Source organism: Sorex araneus, chromosome X (genome assembly GCF_027595985.1).
Source record: "Sorex araneus isolate mSorAra2 chromosome X, mSorAra2.pri, whole genome shotgun sequence".
NCBI classification, from domain to species: Eukaryota; Metazoa; Chordata; class Mammalia; order Eulipotyphla; family Soricidae; genus Sorex; species Sorex araneus.
Genome location: NC_073313.1, coordinates 135,683,114 through 135,697,055, shown reverse-complemented (window position 1 = coordinate 135,697,055; position 13,942 = coordinate 135,683,114). Strand labels below are relative to the sequence as shown.

Below are 13,942 nucleotides of genomic sequence, written 5' to 3'. Positions count from 1 at the left end.
GAGCTGGAGCGATAGCACAGCGGGTAGGGCGTTTGTCTTGCACGTGGCTGACCTGGGTTCGATTCCCAGCATCCCATCTGGTCCCCCGAGCACTGCCAGGAGTAATTCCTGAGTGCAGAGCCAGGAGTAACCCCTGTGCATTGCCGGGTGTGACCCCAAAAAAGAAAAAAAACAAAAATGGAATGGGGCTGGAGCCAAGTACAGCAGGTAAGACATTTGCCTTGCATGCAACTGACCCAGTTTTGATCCTTAGCATGCTTTATGGTTCCCTGAGTACCAGGAGTGATTTCTGAGTGGAGACCCAGGAGTAACCCCAGAGCATCACTAGGTGTGGCCCAAGAAGCCCAAAAAATGAACTGCCCATATATATGGGGTTTTGTCATAGGATATTTGATTTTAACACATTGATCAGAGGGTCTCTCTTCCAGTAGCACGCAGTTTTAATCACTACAGGTTAATAATTCAGTTCCAAATTAAGTAATAAAATACCTTTTAATTTATTTTTTCTGTATGGATTTGGCTATTTGTGATCTCTTCTGATTCTATACAAACATTAGTATTGACTTTACTAGATTCTGACAATATTTTTTCTGAATTTAGATGGGGATTGCATTGAATCTATATAATGGCTTAGGTAGAATAGCCATTTTAATAATATTGATTCTTCCAATCCATGATTGGATATTTTTCCATTTCCTGATACTATTTTAAATGGGATAGACTCCTTTATTGCTTTCTCCTCTGATTTGTTCTTTGTGTATAAGAATGTGATCAATTTTGTGTATTTTTGTAGCCGGCTACTTTGCTGTATTGGTTTATTGTTTCTAGGAGGTTTTTTTTTTCTCTTGACTCTTTAGAGTCTTCTGTTTCATCTGCAATAGTGATCATTTGAGTTCTTTTCCAATTTGTATTCATTTGTTTTTTCTTTCCTGATTACTGTATACAGGACTTCTAATACTATGTTGAATAAAAGTGGAGTGAGTGGACATTGTTGTCTTATACCTGATCTAAGAAAATCCTTTAAATTTTTCAATTGAGGATGAAACTGGCTGTGTACTTTGGATAACACAATTTCTATGGATGAGAAAATGTATTATCTGTACCACTTAGGTAAACAATAATTGTTCTGATAGGCAAAAGAAATGCTTAAGACATTTTAAAATGTTCCTTTGTCAGGGTAGTTTCTGTTTTAAATTTTATTTTGTTTTTGTTTTCGGGCCACACCCAGTGATGCTCAGGGGTTACTGGAAAAACAAAAAGGGGATGTGGCTAAAGAGACAGTACAGGGATTAAGTGCCTACCATTCATTTTCCTGAGCCCAACACCATTTCCAGCATTGCATATGCACTTTCAGGTATTCATACATACATGCAAAGACATCTTGAAGGGCAGAAAAATTCAGATCATATATCTGGCAAAAGACTAATATCCAAGTTAAGAACTCATACATCTCAGGGGTTGGGGCAAGTGGCAAATTTCCCGTCTTACAAGTTTGATGCATGGAACTGCCCGCACTTGGATCAAGCAAGATACGAAACACAAAACAAAATATGCAATCTGGGACATTGCAACCAAGTGTTGTGACTTCTAGTGTGCACCACAACCAAATGTGTGACATTCCTTCCTCTCCCCATTATTTGAATATATAAAAGGGAGAGATGGGGTCAGAGAAATACTGAAGTAATTGAGTTTATGCTTTCTTTAATTCCCAGGAAGGCCTGGATTTGATCCCTTCTACTACATGATCTTCCAAGCACTGCCAGGAACAATCTGAAACACTGCCAAGTGTGGACCCAAAATTTTCAAATATCTGAAGAAAAATGGAGGATAAACTTTGGACATGGGGGAGATCTCATTGGCTTAGACTTATAGTCGAGTTTTTCTTTGTTTTTTTGGGGGTGGTTACCTAGCTCTCTTCTGGCAGTGTTTAGATCATACGAGGTGCTAGTGATTGAATCAGGCAATTACTTAACCTCAGTACTATTTCCAGCCTTCATATAGGATACAAGGTGCTGGCCTTGCATGCACCCTGTTAGATTCCCAGCACTGCATATGGCTCCCTGCACACTGCGATTGTTCACTCTTGACTACTGAGCCAGGAATGGCCTTTGAAAACAGGTGCAGTGCAAAAACCAATGAAACAATCTTTCTAGTGGAACCAAACCAGTCTTTTTAAAAAATTTTATTGAATCACTGTGAGTTAGTTACAAGCTTTCATGTTTGGGTTACAATGTCACAATGATCAAACACCCATTCCTCCACCAGTGCACATTCCCCACCCCCAATATCCCTGGTATACCCCCCTTCCCCACCCTCCCCCTGCCTCCATGGCAGACAATATTCCCCATACTCTCTACTTTGGGGCATTATGGCTTGCAACACAGACACTGAGAGGTCATCATGTTTGGTCCATTACCTACTTTCAGCAAGCAACTCCCATCCCGACTGGAAATAAACCAGTTCTAAGCTGGTTTGTGACCCCTTAGGGGTTGTATAAGGGAATATAGGATTTGTGAAAAATTTAGCAAGAGTAGAAGTTTTCTGAAAGTGCAACAACCAGAAATGAATCAAAGTGCATAATGAATACACGGCATTTCTGGCAGAAGTTACCTACAATGCTTTTCTTTTCTTTTTTTCTTCATGGGTCACACTGCAATGCAGAGGGGTTACTCCTGGCTCTGCACTCAGGAATCACCCCTGGCAGTGCTCAGAGGACCATATGGGATGCTGGGAATCGAACCTGGGTCAGCCACGTGCAAGGCAAATGCCCTACCTGCTGTACTATTGCTCCAGCCCCACTTTTCTTTTAAAATTATTTTTATTTTTATTATAACCCTGTGATTTACCAAATTGTTCATAATACAGTTGTTAAAGCATTCAACATTCCAACACAGGTCCCACCATCAGTGGAACCTTCCCTTCACCAAAGTCCTAAGTTTCCCCCTCACCTCTCAAGCCTTCCCCATTAGCAGGCACAAACATATGTAATATTGTTTGGGTGACAAGGGGTCTGTAGTGTAAAAGTTTAAGAAATCCTAGTAAGAGCACCTTCCTTGCAAGTGAAAGGCCATGAGTTTAATCCTAGGTGCTGTCACATGTACCTAGCGTAATCCTGGCAGCTTTGCTGTCTGTAATGCTTGGTTCTGCAACAGATTTCTGTGTAAGCACCATAATTAAAAGGGATGCAATCCCTGGTGAATACACCAAAAGATAGGACAAGAAAGAGCAATCCTTATTGAGCATGTATGTGTGCAATCCTCAGAGCACTACCGCCAGGTTTGCAAGCACCAGAATTGAAGGAGTTCATGGGACTGGAGGTAGTCCAGTGGGTAGGGCACTTGCCTTGCATGTAGCCAACATAGATACAACCACAGGTATCCCCTGAGCCTACCAAGAATGGTCCCTGAGTGCAGAGCCAAGAGTAATCCCTGAATACTTTGGCCCCAAAGCAAGAAATACTAAAGTGAGATTGCCACACAGGGGTGAGCACTATAGCCACCCTTTGCTGAGCACTACAATGAAAGGACTTCAACCTCTGGCAATCATCTCAGCTGAGTGAGCACTGCAACCAGATGTGTGGTCCCAGAAAGCACCACAATGTGCTTTCAATCCCCACATTGCGGCAACATCAAAAAGATAACAACAGGGAAGAAGAGGAATGGGGGAAACCTTCAAGAAACAATATGTGTTTGAGAGGGTGTAGAGAAAAAAGCACTCATAAACTGTTGGTGGGAATGTAAACCGATTCATGTCATGTGAAAAACAGTATGGACACTTCCCAAAATGTTTTTAAAAGTGGATCTGTTTTGTGATCTAGCAGTTCTGCTCTTTAATGTCTACAAAGAATACAAAAATAAATAAAAATAGGCACGCACATCTTGGTTCATTGCTTCTTTATTTACAATAGACAAGATAGGGACATGGGCTGCAGCAAGTACAACAGGTAAGGTGTTTGCCTTGCCTGGGTTGTCAACCTGGGTTTGATTCCCAGAACTCTATATTGTCACTCAAGACCACAAGGGATCACTATCCCTGAGTGCAGAGCCAGGATTAAGCCCTGAACACCACTGCGTGTGATCCCCAAGCCAAAATTTTTGAAAAAAGAATTTAAAATATGGAAACAAATCAAATGTCCAGTGATAGATGGATGACTGAATAAAGAAGTTGTGCTGTATATGCACAATGGAATTATTCTCAGCTCTAAGATGAAATATTTTAAAAATTGTTTATTTAATAGAATCACTATGAGATAGTTACAAATCTTTCATGATTGAGTTTCAGTCATACAATGATCTAACACCCATCCCTCAATAAGTGTGCGTTTTCTATCACCAATGTCCCCAGTATCCCTCCTGCTACCACCACCCCATCCCATCCCCTGCCTCTGTGGCAGGCACCTCCCTTCTTTCTATTTTGGGCATTATGGTTTGCAATAAAGATACTGAGAGGCCATCATGTTAGGTCCTTTCAGCACACACCTCCCATCCTGAGCGATTCTTCCAACCATCATTGACTTAATGGTGCCTTCTCCATCCCAACTGCCTTCTCCCCCAGCATATGAGACAGGCTTCCAAATTGTCTCTACTGTCCTTGGGTGTTAGTCTCATATTATGCTATTTTATTTTCCATAAATGAGAGCAGTCATTCTATGTCTGTCCCTCTCTTTCTGACTCATTTCACTTAGCATGATACTCTCCATGTCTATCCACATATAAGCAAATTTCACAACTTCATCTTTTTAAACAGCTGCATAGTATTCCTTTATTTAGGTGTGCCATAGTTTCTTGAACCAGTTGTCTGTTCTCAGGCACTCGGGTTGTTTCCAGATTCTGGCTATTGTGAAAAGTGCTGCAATGAAAATACAAGTGCAGATGTCATTTCCACTGTGCTTTTTTGCATCCCTGGGATATATTCCCAGAACTGGTATTGCTGGGTCATATGGAAGCTTAATTTCTAGTTTTTTTGAGGACTGTCCATATTGTTTTCCAAAAAGGCTGGACCAGTTGACATTCACGAACAATGAATGAGAGTCCAAAAAGATGAAATCTTGCATTTGTGACAACATTGATGAAAATGGAAAGGGTTATGTGAAGCAACCGACAATAATAGGGTTACTTATGTGTTACTTAAAGCAAGGTAACAATGCCAAAACCAAAGAAACACTACTCTTCTGACTGCAGAACTGAAGTTACTAAGGAGAAAAGGGAGTATATATAAAATTATTGCTGTAACATTTGTTATTTGTTATTCATTCAGTTGTCAATTTTTGATTCTGATTTGGTATGTCACTTATATTCCTATAGAAAATTAAGAAGAAACACAACAATTCGGCCTGAGAGATAGTATAGTGGGCAGGGTGTTTGCCTTGGGTTTGATACCTGGTACTCCATATGAATTTTATTTATTTTTTATTTTATCTATTTTTTAGTTTTTGGGTCACACCCAGCGATGCTCAGGGGTTACCCCTGGCTCTTCACTCAGGAATTACTCCTGGTGGTGCTTGGGCGTAGGAGAACATTGTGTTTGTCCTTTCAGTCTTGCTGCAGGGAACTTAGGTTTTTCGGGTTACACCCATCACAGTGCTCACCAGACACTCCCATTCCTTTGCTTATCTGTAAACTCTTCTCTGCACCCTCCTTGCCAACCAATTAATCACCTTTTTTCCTAATCAGATTCTGTTATCTTGTAAGATCAGATCTTTCTAAGGACTCTGAATTTGTATTGTAAGTTAGTGTCTTTTGCATAGTTTACCTTAAAGCAATGTCCTTTCTGTATTGACACAGGAAGACAGTTAATATCATGCTCTTGTAACTTGGGAGTTGATTGACTGAATAATATTTACTCCTGGGCATCTGCTTTTTCGACTCAGTTGCCCTTAGTCCCTAGCACCCCAAAAGCAGGGTCCTGATGAGGGACGGAATGGACCCAGGGCAAGCTGTGAGATACCCTGGCATCGAAATGGGCCAGGCCAAAGCACCACAATACTCAACTATAAGTTGAGGGCATGATCATGGACAAATGTTGTCATAATCCAAAGGTAATGACAAGATTAGGACCCTTATTGGGTTAGGAAGATTAACCTGGCCTGAGGACTGTGGTCTGGAATGTATAGTGAGATGTCCTCAGGAAGAAGCAAACTTTAAGTTTATATCTCTTACAGTGCTCATACAGAATGACATTGCTAGAAATATTAGAAGTAGATTTACTATAACTATTTAAGTGGATTACTAGTTGAGGAAAGAAGAAACTGACACACCCTTGTTTGGATCCCACCCTTGAGCAGATCTCCTAGTAATTTGGAGTAATCTCCTTAGATGAGATTTTGTTAATCTCCTGGAGAAATGGTCTTACCCCTCTTTGTTGATTTGTTAATGTTCAACCCACCTTTGTGTTACCACCCTATGTGATTGCTATATAAACTAAGACTGTAGGGAAGTATGGGAGAAGACACAGAAGCACGGGAGAAGACAAAGAAGCAGGGGAGACACAGAAGCAGAGCACAAGGCGAAAGAAGTGAGAGTGAGCGGGACTTGGGAGAGAGAGAAGCAGAAGGGTGAAGAGAGAGAAGCAGAATGGGGGGGGCTGGAGAGATAGCACAGCGGGTAGGGCGTTTGCCTTGCACGCGGCCGACCCGGGTTCAAATCCCAGCATCCCATATGGTCCCCTGAGCACGGCCAGGGGTAATTCCTGAGTGCAGAGCCAGGAGTAACCCCTGTGCATTGCCAGGTGTGACCCAAAAAGCAAAAAAAAAAAAATAAGAAGCAGAATGGGAACGGAGATTGGAATAAACTGCAAATGACGCTGACCCCTTTTGTGAACACACACTTGGGGGACCATATGGGACGCCAGGGATTGAACCTGGGCTGGCTGCGTGCAAGGCAAACACCCTACCCGATGTACTATTATTCCATCCTTCCATATGTATTTTAATATATGAAATTGAGTAAGCTGCTTGCCTTGCATGTGACCACCTTGGGTTTTCTATCCAACAATCCAAATGATCTCCCAAGCACCACCAGGGAAAGTAACCTGCATAACTTGAACTATTCAACTATCTTTATTTGTGTTGTCATGTCTTTTATATTTATTCATTTACCTATTGAATCACTGTGAGATACAAAGTTACAAGGTTGATCATCATGAGGTTTCAGTCATACAATGTTCCAGTACCCCTCCTTTTACTAATGTACATATTTTTTTAACTAGGAATAACCTAACTTTTCAATGTTTGGCTAAACAGATGTCTATACCTGTTTTAAAAATACATTTTCTTCATAAGCTTTCTGTACTACTTATTTACTGCAGTTTATATTATTGTGTTTTATTTCTACATAAACTCACAGTGATAGATACTCGGATATTTACATACATGAACCCCTCTAGATTTTTTGGGGGGAGTGGCGACACCCAGTGCTGCTCAGGAGCTAGTCCTGGTACTGTAGAGCTTGGGATACAGAACAAGTATCTTGGCCCCTGTACTGTCTCTGCAACCCCAATTCTCTAGGTTTATAAGATGACGGATGAATAATAAATGAGTGAAAAAGTAGTTGGCTCCGAGTTTTTACTAACAATGTAAAGGTATTGACAGGTGAGATCCCTTCAGAAAAACATTCACATATAAAGATTATGGATTTAAGCATCAGGAATGTGGCTCAAGTGGTAAAGCACTTGCCTTAAGTCTTTGAGTTTGATCCACGACCTCTATAAAAAATGTAAAAAAATGTGGATTTAAAAGCATGAATAAAAAGTCATTTCTTTATATATAAAAAAGAGCCATTTGTTTGGGCACACCGGTGATGCTCAGGGGTTACTCCAGGTTCTGCACACAGGAATTACTCCTGCTAGTCCTCTGGGGACAACATGGGATGCTGGTGATTGAACTCAGTTCAGCCTCTTGCAAGGCAATCGCCCTACCTGCCGCGGTCAATGAATTAAAATTTTGAGATATCGTTTTTTCTTGCCGTACAGGCTATGCTGTAATTTTGGTTTTATGTACTGAATTATATCTTAAAGTCAATGGAGATTTGCAGTAAAGATAGACACTTTAATGTTGATAGCTTTTTGTAATTTTTTTCTTTTTTTGTAATTTTTTTCAATTATTTTTATTTTATTATATTTTAGGCACTATGATTTACAGTATTGCAAATGGAAGTGTTTCATGCCAAAAAACCATTCCAACACCACACGCTCCACCGGAGTGTCAGCTTCCTGCAACTGTGTTCCAGTGCCCCCAACCCCCTACCGTCGTCCTCTCCCCCCCATCCTCCCTCCGGCGATAGGCTTCGTAGGGTGTCATTAATTTGTTGAAAATCTTGTATTGAATCCCACTTTGAGTATCTCTGGAGACATGACCATGTAATATGAATTGTTCAATACATATGTGCTAGCTGATTTCACTATTCAAGTGAAATAAAATCTTTTTGTTTTTTTTAAAAAAAGACCACTTGTCGGGGCTGGAGCGATAGCAGAGCGGGTAGGGCGTTTGCCTTGCACGCGATCGACCAGGGTTCGATTCCCAGCATCCCATATGGTCCCCTGAGCACCGCCAGGAGTGATTCCTGAGTGAGTGCATGAGCCAGGAGTGACCCCTGTGCATCGCCGGGTGTGACCCAAAAAGAAAAAAAAAAGACCATTTGTCGATCTCTGTTGTCTTTGAGTTAAAGACCAGGCGTTAGGGCACGTCCATGCATTCCCATGGGAAGTGAGGTTACACCGGCTCCCACATTCACGTCATGCTGGGCAAGAATGAACTCTGCACAACATGATTGACGGGGAGCTGTCCCGAACTTCTTCAAGTCCGAGTTGAAGAAGCTTCCGGGGGGACCCAAGTCCGAGTTGAAGAAGCTTCCGGGGGGACCCAGGTTCGGAGGCGTCCGTTTGGTTGTGATGGGAGAGCGCGGAGCAAGGAGCACTCGGGCCGGAGGCTGCGACGCAGCGCGGGAGCAGCAGGGGGCGCAAGAGCCGGCCCGTCGACGCCGCCGCCGCCGCCGCCGAGCTCGCGTCACGTGACGCGCCCCTCCCACGGCCTGGCCAGCCCGGCTTCCGGTGGGGCAGCACCCGGAAGTGGGGGGGCGGGGAGGGAGGGAGGGATAAAGCGGCGGGCCCCGCGTCGGGGGGTGGAGGAGCCGGAGCGACGCTGGGAGGAGTCGCGTCGCTCCCCCTCGTCGTGGCCGCCGCTCCCGCCTCCGCGGTGCCGTGCGCGGTGCGAGTGGAGACTGCCGCCGGCCGCGGGGCTCGGGGACGCTTCTCCGGGGGACGAGGGAGCCGGGTGAGTAGGCGCCGGCGTTCCCGGCGGCCCTTTCTACGGGAGGGCTCCTCTGGCAGGTCCTTTCGGCCGGGCGACTCCGCGGTTGGTCAGCCTCGCTCCTCCGCTGCGGCGAGAAGGTCATTTTGGTCCGGAGGGGACTGTGCAGCGCCGCTTCTGTCCCACGGAGCTCTTGGCCGCTCGCAGCGTTTCAGCGCCCCGGCGAGGGGCCAGGGCGGGAGGTGGTGTCTCGCCCCGCGTCCCTGTCGTGTACCCTCTTCGGAAAAGTCATCCCTGGCCTCTAGGAATTGATTGAATGTACGAGAAGGTCCGAGACAGGCACTCGAAGTCACGTGAACTGACCACTCTTATTAATAAAGTAAAACAAAAGTTGTCTTTTGATTCACTTTGGAAGCAAAGCTGCATCCCAACTGAACTGAGCACTCTTGTTTTTATTTCATTGTGTTCATTCCACCCCCTTCCCAGGAAAGTTATTTTCCGTCCGCTTTGCAACTTGTGGCATCTTACATTTTTTTTTTTGTTGTAGACGCTGATCTATCCGAACAACTTTTTTATTGTTTCGCACACCTATATTTTTCAGAATCTAATCTTTGTTTTAATCCGATATTTCACCTATAATAGTAAAGGTTTGCATCAAGAGTTAATTGTGTGCAGAATGTTGAACCAGGGGATATTGAGGTGTGGAGATGGTAGGCAGCATACACAAGTTATAGGACTGAGTGAGTGAGTTCTGGTCTCAGAGGGCTGAGCTGGTAGGTTGGGTTCAGTTATGAAAATACGGGTGTTTGCAGCCTCACGGTTGAAATAACTAGGCGGCTTGTTTCATCTTTCTTAAAGAGTGCTTTGAGACTTTATTTACTTCTTTATACTTTTGTGGGGATGGTTGGACCACACCTGGTGCTGCACAGGGCTTGCTCCCGGCTCTGTGCTCTGGGATCACTTCTGGTGGTGGTGCTGGGGACCGTATGCAGTGCAGAGAACTTTGTGCCATTAAAATAAATAAGCAAAAAAAAACAATTTGAGAAAGAGAAACAAAATGTGTTCAGAATGCAGGAAGTGAGCATTTGAGCAGGGCCATTGGAAAATGGATATGATTTAGCTTTGCAGGAATGGAGGAAGTGAAGAAGTAATGTAAATAAATGCCTGGGGGACTGGAAAAATGCAGGTCATCCAACAACACACTGTGCATCAAAATTCTTCTTTCTTTTTTTTGTATGTTTTGGGCTTACTCCTGACTCTGCACAGTGATCACTTTTGACTGTGCTTGGAGGACCATATATGGGGTGCTGGGTATCAAACCTGAGTCTGCCGTGTAAAGCAAGCTTCGTACCTCTGCACTATCTTTTTTGCCCCCAAATCCTAGCTACATCTAATATGCACCGATGAAAGGAAAAAAAAATATATGTAGAATGCCAAATTGATGTAAGTTTACAGCTATGTTTTCCAGTCAACAAGGAGCTTGTATAAGGAAAATAAATATACGTGAAATGACAGTGTTAGTGTTTGAGGTTGAATTTTTATGTAAACTCAAATCTGAAAAAAGTAAAGCTTGGGGTGCTGAGAAAGGGCCTTCTCTCATTGCAGCCACCCCACCGTGGCCCTGTACTTCACTGATGTGTCTAAAATGCAATTTGGAGTCACTATTTATAACTTTTTACTTTGTAATTGTTTTAAAGTTTTTGGGTGATATCCAGCTCAGGGCTTACTCCTGATTCTGTACTCAGGGATCGTTTCTGCCATTGCTTGGGGATCCTATGTGGTTCCAGGGATCGAACCTGGGCTGGCTGCTTGCAGTGCAAGTGTGTAACCCCCTGTATGGTCTCTCCTTTGTAGTTTTTTAATTAATATACTCTGAACTGGCTGGAGCGATAGCACAGCCATAGAGAGTTCGCCTTTCACGCAGCTGACCCGTGTTTGATTCCTCCACCCCTCTGGGAGAGCCTGGCAAGCTATCGAGAGTATCGCGCCCACATGGCAGAGCCTGGCAAGCTCCCCGTGGCGTATTGGATATGCCAAAAACAGTAACAGTAAGTCTCCCAATGAGAGATGGTACTGGTGCCCGCTTGAACAAATCGATGAGCAACGGGATGACAGTGACATAGTCTGAACAGTTTTTCATGTCACTGACTTGATTCTGCAGAATCACCTTTACTCATCTTTTTTCTTTGCCCTGTTTGGGATTGAATTCAGGACCTCACACAGGCAAGGAAAGTATGTCATGACTGCTCTCAGCCAGTTCACTCTTTGCTATTCTTTTTTGGGTGAGTGGGATTGAGCCACACCCAGCAGTTTTCAGGGCCTATTCATAGCTCTGCTCAGGGGACCTGTGAGGTGCCAGGGGCTGGAATCAGAGTCATGATTACAGCTGCATATAAGGCCAAATATCTTATCTTCTTTACTATCTCTTCACCTTCTTTGCTATTCATTTTTTTTTGTTTTCTTTTTGAGACACAAGCTGTGGTGCTCAGGGCTTATTCAAGGCTCTGTGCTCAGGGATCATTCCTGGTGGGGCTCCAGGACTATATAGAGTGCCACGGATTGAACCCGGGTCTACCACATGCAAGGCAAATGCCCTACATACTGTATTTTTGCTCTAACCCCTCTCTTTGCTATTATTTGTTTTGTTTTGTTTCTGGACCACATCTGGTGGTGCTCAGGGATTAGTACTGGCTCTGCACTCAGGAATTACTCTGGGAGGGAATTAATTCATACGGGACGCTAGGGATCGAACCCAGGTCAGCTGTGTGCAAGGAAGTGTGTACTATCTCTCTGGCCCGTCTTTGCTATTCTTATATGTAGATATAATCTACTCAAAGAATTATAATATTTCATTGCTGCAAATTATTCTAGATACTTCTTTGTTCTACATATTTCTTTGTGAATATTTGTGATCATATCCTTTAGATACTTTCTTATAAGTAGAATTGGTGAATATAAGGCATGTGTTTTTTTTGGGTTGTTATAATTCCTTCAGATCTTATATGAATAAGTGAAAATTTAATTACTTTTCATTTTTAACTCAGAATGAAGCAGAGGCTGGATTTGACCCAGGTCTGTGACTCTCAAAAACATGTGATTTTAGTTTCTACTATGATAAACTCATTTTTTTTCCAGTTTTTATGTCATTTTCAGTGGTGCTCAATGGCTTGTCCTAGCTCTGTACTTGGGTGTCATGTCCAGAGATTCTCAGGGTACCTTTATTCTCAGGGGACCTTGAGGTGCATGGCATTGAACCAGGGGTGGCTGCATGCAGGGCAAATGCCTTAACTCCTGTATTATCTCTCTGACCCCATGATAAATACATTTTGATAAGAAAATGAATGTTAATAATTTTCTTTCATAGCTCTAACCAAAGCTATTCATGTGTATGTGTGTGTGTGTGTGTGTGTGTGTGTGTGTGTGTGTGTGGTGCTAGGGATTGAACCCAAGGCCTCACATGAGCAAGGCAAGTTACATCTTCATGCTTCCCAAAATGTCATTTTTGTGTGTGTTTTGGGCTACCCTTGGCGATGCTCCGGGGTAGTTACTCTCGGCTCAGCACTCAGAAATTATTCCTGGCAGTGCTCAGGGGACCATATGGGATACTGGGGATGAAACCTGGGTTGGACACATGCAAGGCAAGTATTATCTTCCCTCCTCTACTTCTCACCATTTTTTTTTTGCTTTTTGGGTCACACCCAGCAATGCACAGGGGTCACTCCTGGCTCATGCACTCAGGAATCACCCTTGGCGGTGCGCAGGGGACCATATGGGATGCTGGGATTTGAACCCGGGTCGGCCGCGTGCAAGGCAAACGCCCTACCCGCTGTGCTATCACTCCAGCCCCATCATTTTTAATTTTTTAATTGTATGTAGTTCACAATATTTGATTAAATTTAATAGTCAAACACCAATCCCACCACCATTACACCTTCCCACCACCGTATTTCAAATGTTTCCATCCCGAATCCCAACCCCTGCCTCAAAGCAAAACCGAAATAATATATTTTGTAGTGTTTGTTATGAAAAACTGCTGAAAATGCTACAAAAAATTTCCTTAGAGGAGAGAGTGTAAAGATTGTTGTATTTCATCAAGGGGCCATTAACCCCTTCTGTAAGAGATCACTAACATGTTGTTATAGGTGAGCTTTGTGTGCTCATATATATAATCTGTAAAAATATTTCCCTCTAAGATTGGTTGCTTCCTACTTTGAGCCCCATCAGATGTGGCGCGCTGCTCTTGGAGTATGGCTAGGGTATGTGTACGAAGTGTACAGGAATAAGTTCACGGGTGGGTGAGGCTCAGCCCGAGCGTGTGGAGAGCGGCCGTGAGCATGGCAGCAGTTTAGTTCTGGAGGTTTTTGGCTGCTGGGGCTCAGTCCCTTGTGGCGGGAGGGGTCTCACCTACCCCTCTCGGGGCTCCCCAAGTGAGACAGCCTGGCACGGGGTCCGGTGGCATGGTTATGGCGAATGCAATTCTGACCATTTTTAGTGGGATTGTTTACTTACATTTATGGATGAATTTTATGAGTTCTTTGTAGATGTTTAATTATGTGTATGTGGGGCCTTCTAAGCAGTGTGCATAGTTGGCCACTCAGCCAGCTGGGTGGGATGGCTTGGATATGGCTTTATTTTTTTATTTTTTTGCTTTTTGGGTCACACCCAGCGATGCTCAGGGGTTACGCCTGGCTGTGCATA

The 13,942-nt window shown here is 43.6% G+C and overlaps 1 protein-coding gene across 2 annotated transcripts in view; it reads left to right on the top strand.

The window, feature by feature from the left end:
- Window positions 1-9,122: 9,122 nt before the first annotated feature.
- The window catches only part of ATP7A (ATPase copper transporting alpha), a 175,232-nt gene continuing 170,412 nt past the window's right edge, over window positions 9,123-13,942 (top strand). For both annotated transcript variants that reach the window (XM_055122415.1, XM_055122414.1), the window contains exon 1: window positions 9,123-9,268. The gene's annotated coding sequence lies outside the window, so the exon portion shown is untranslated. The remainder of the gene's footprint in view (window positions 9,269-13,942) is intronic.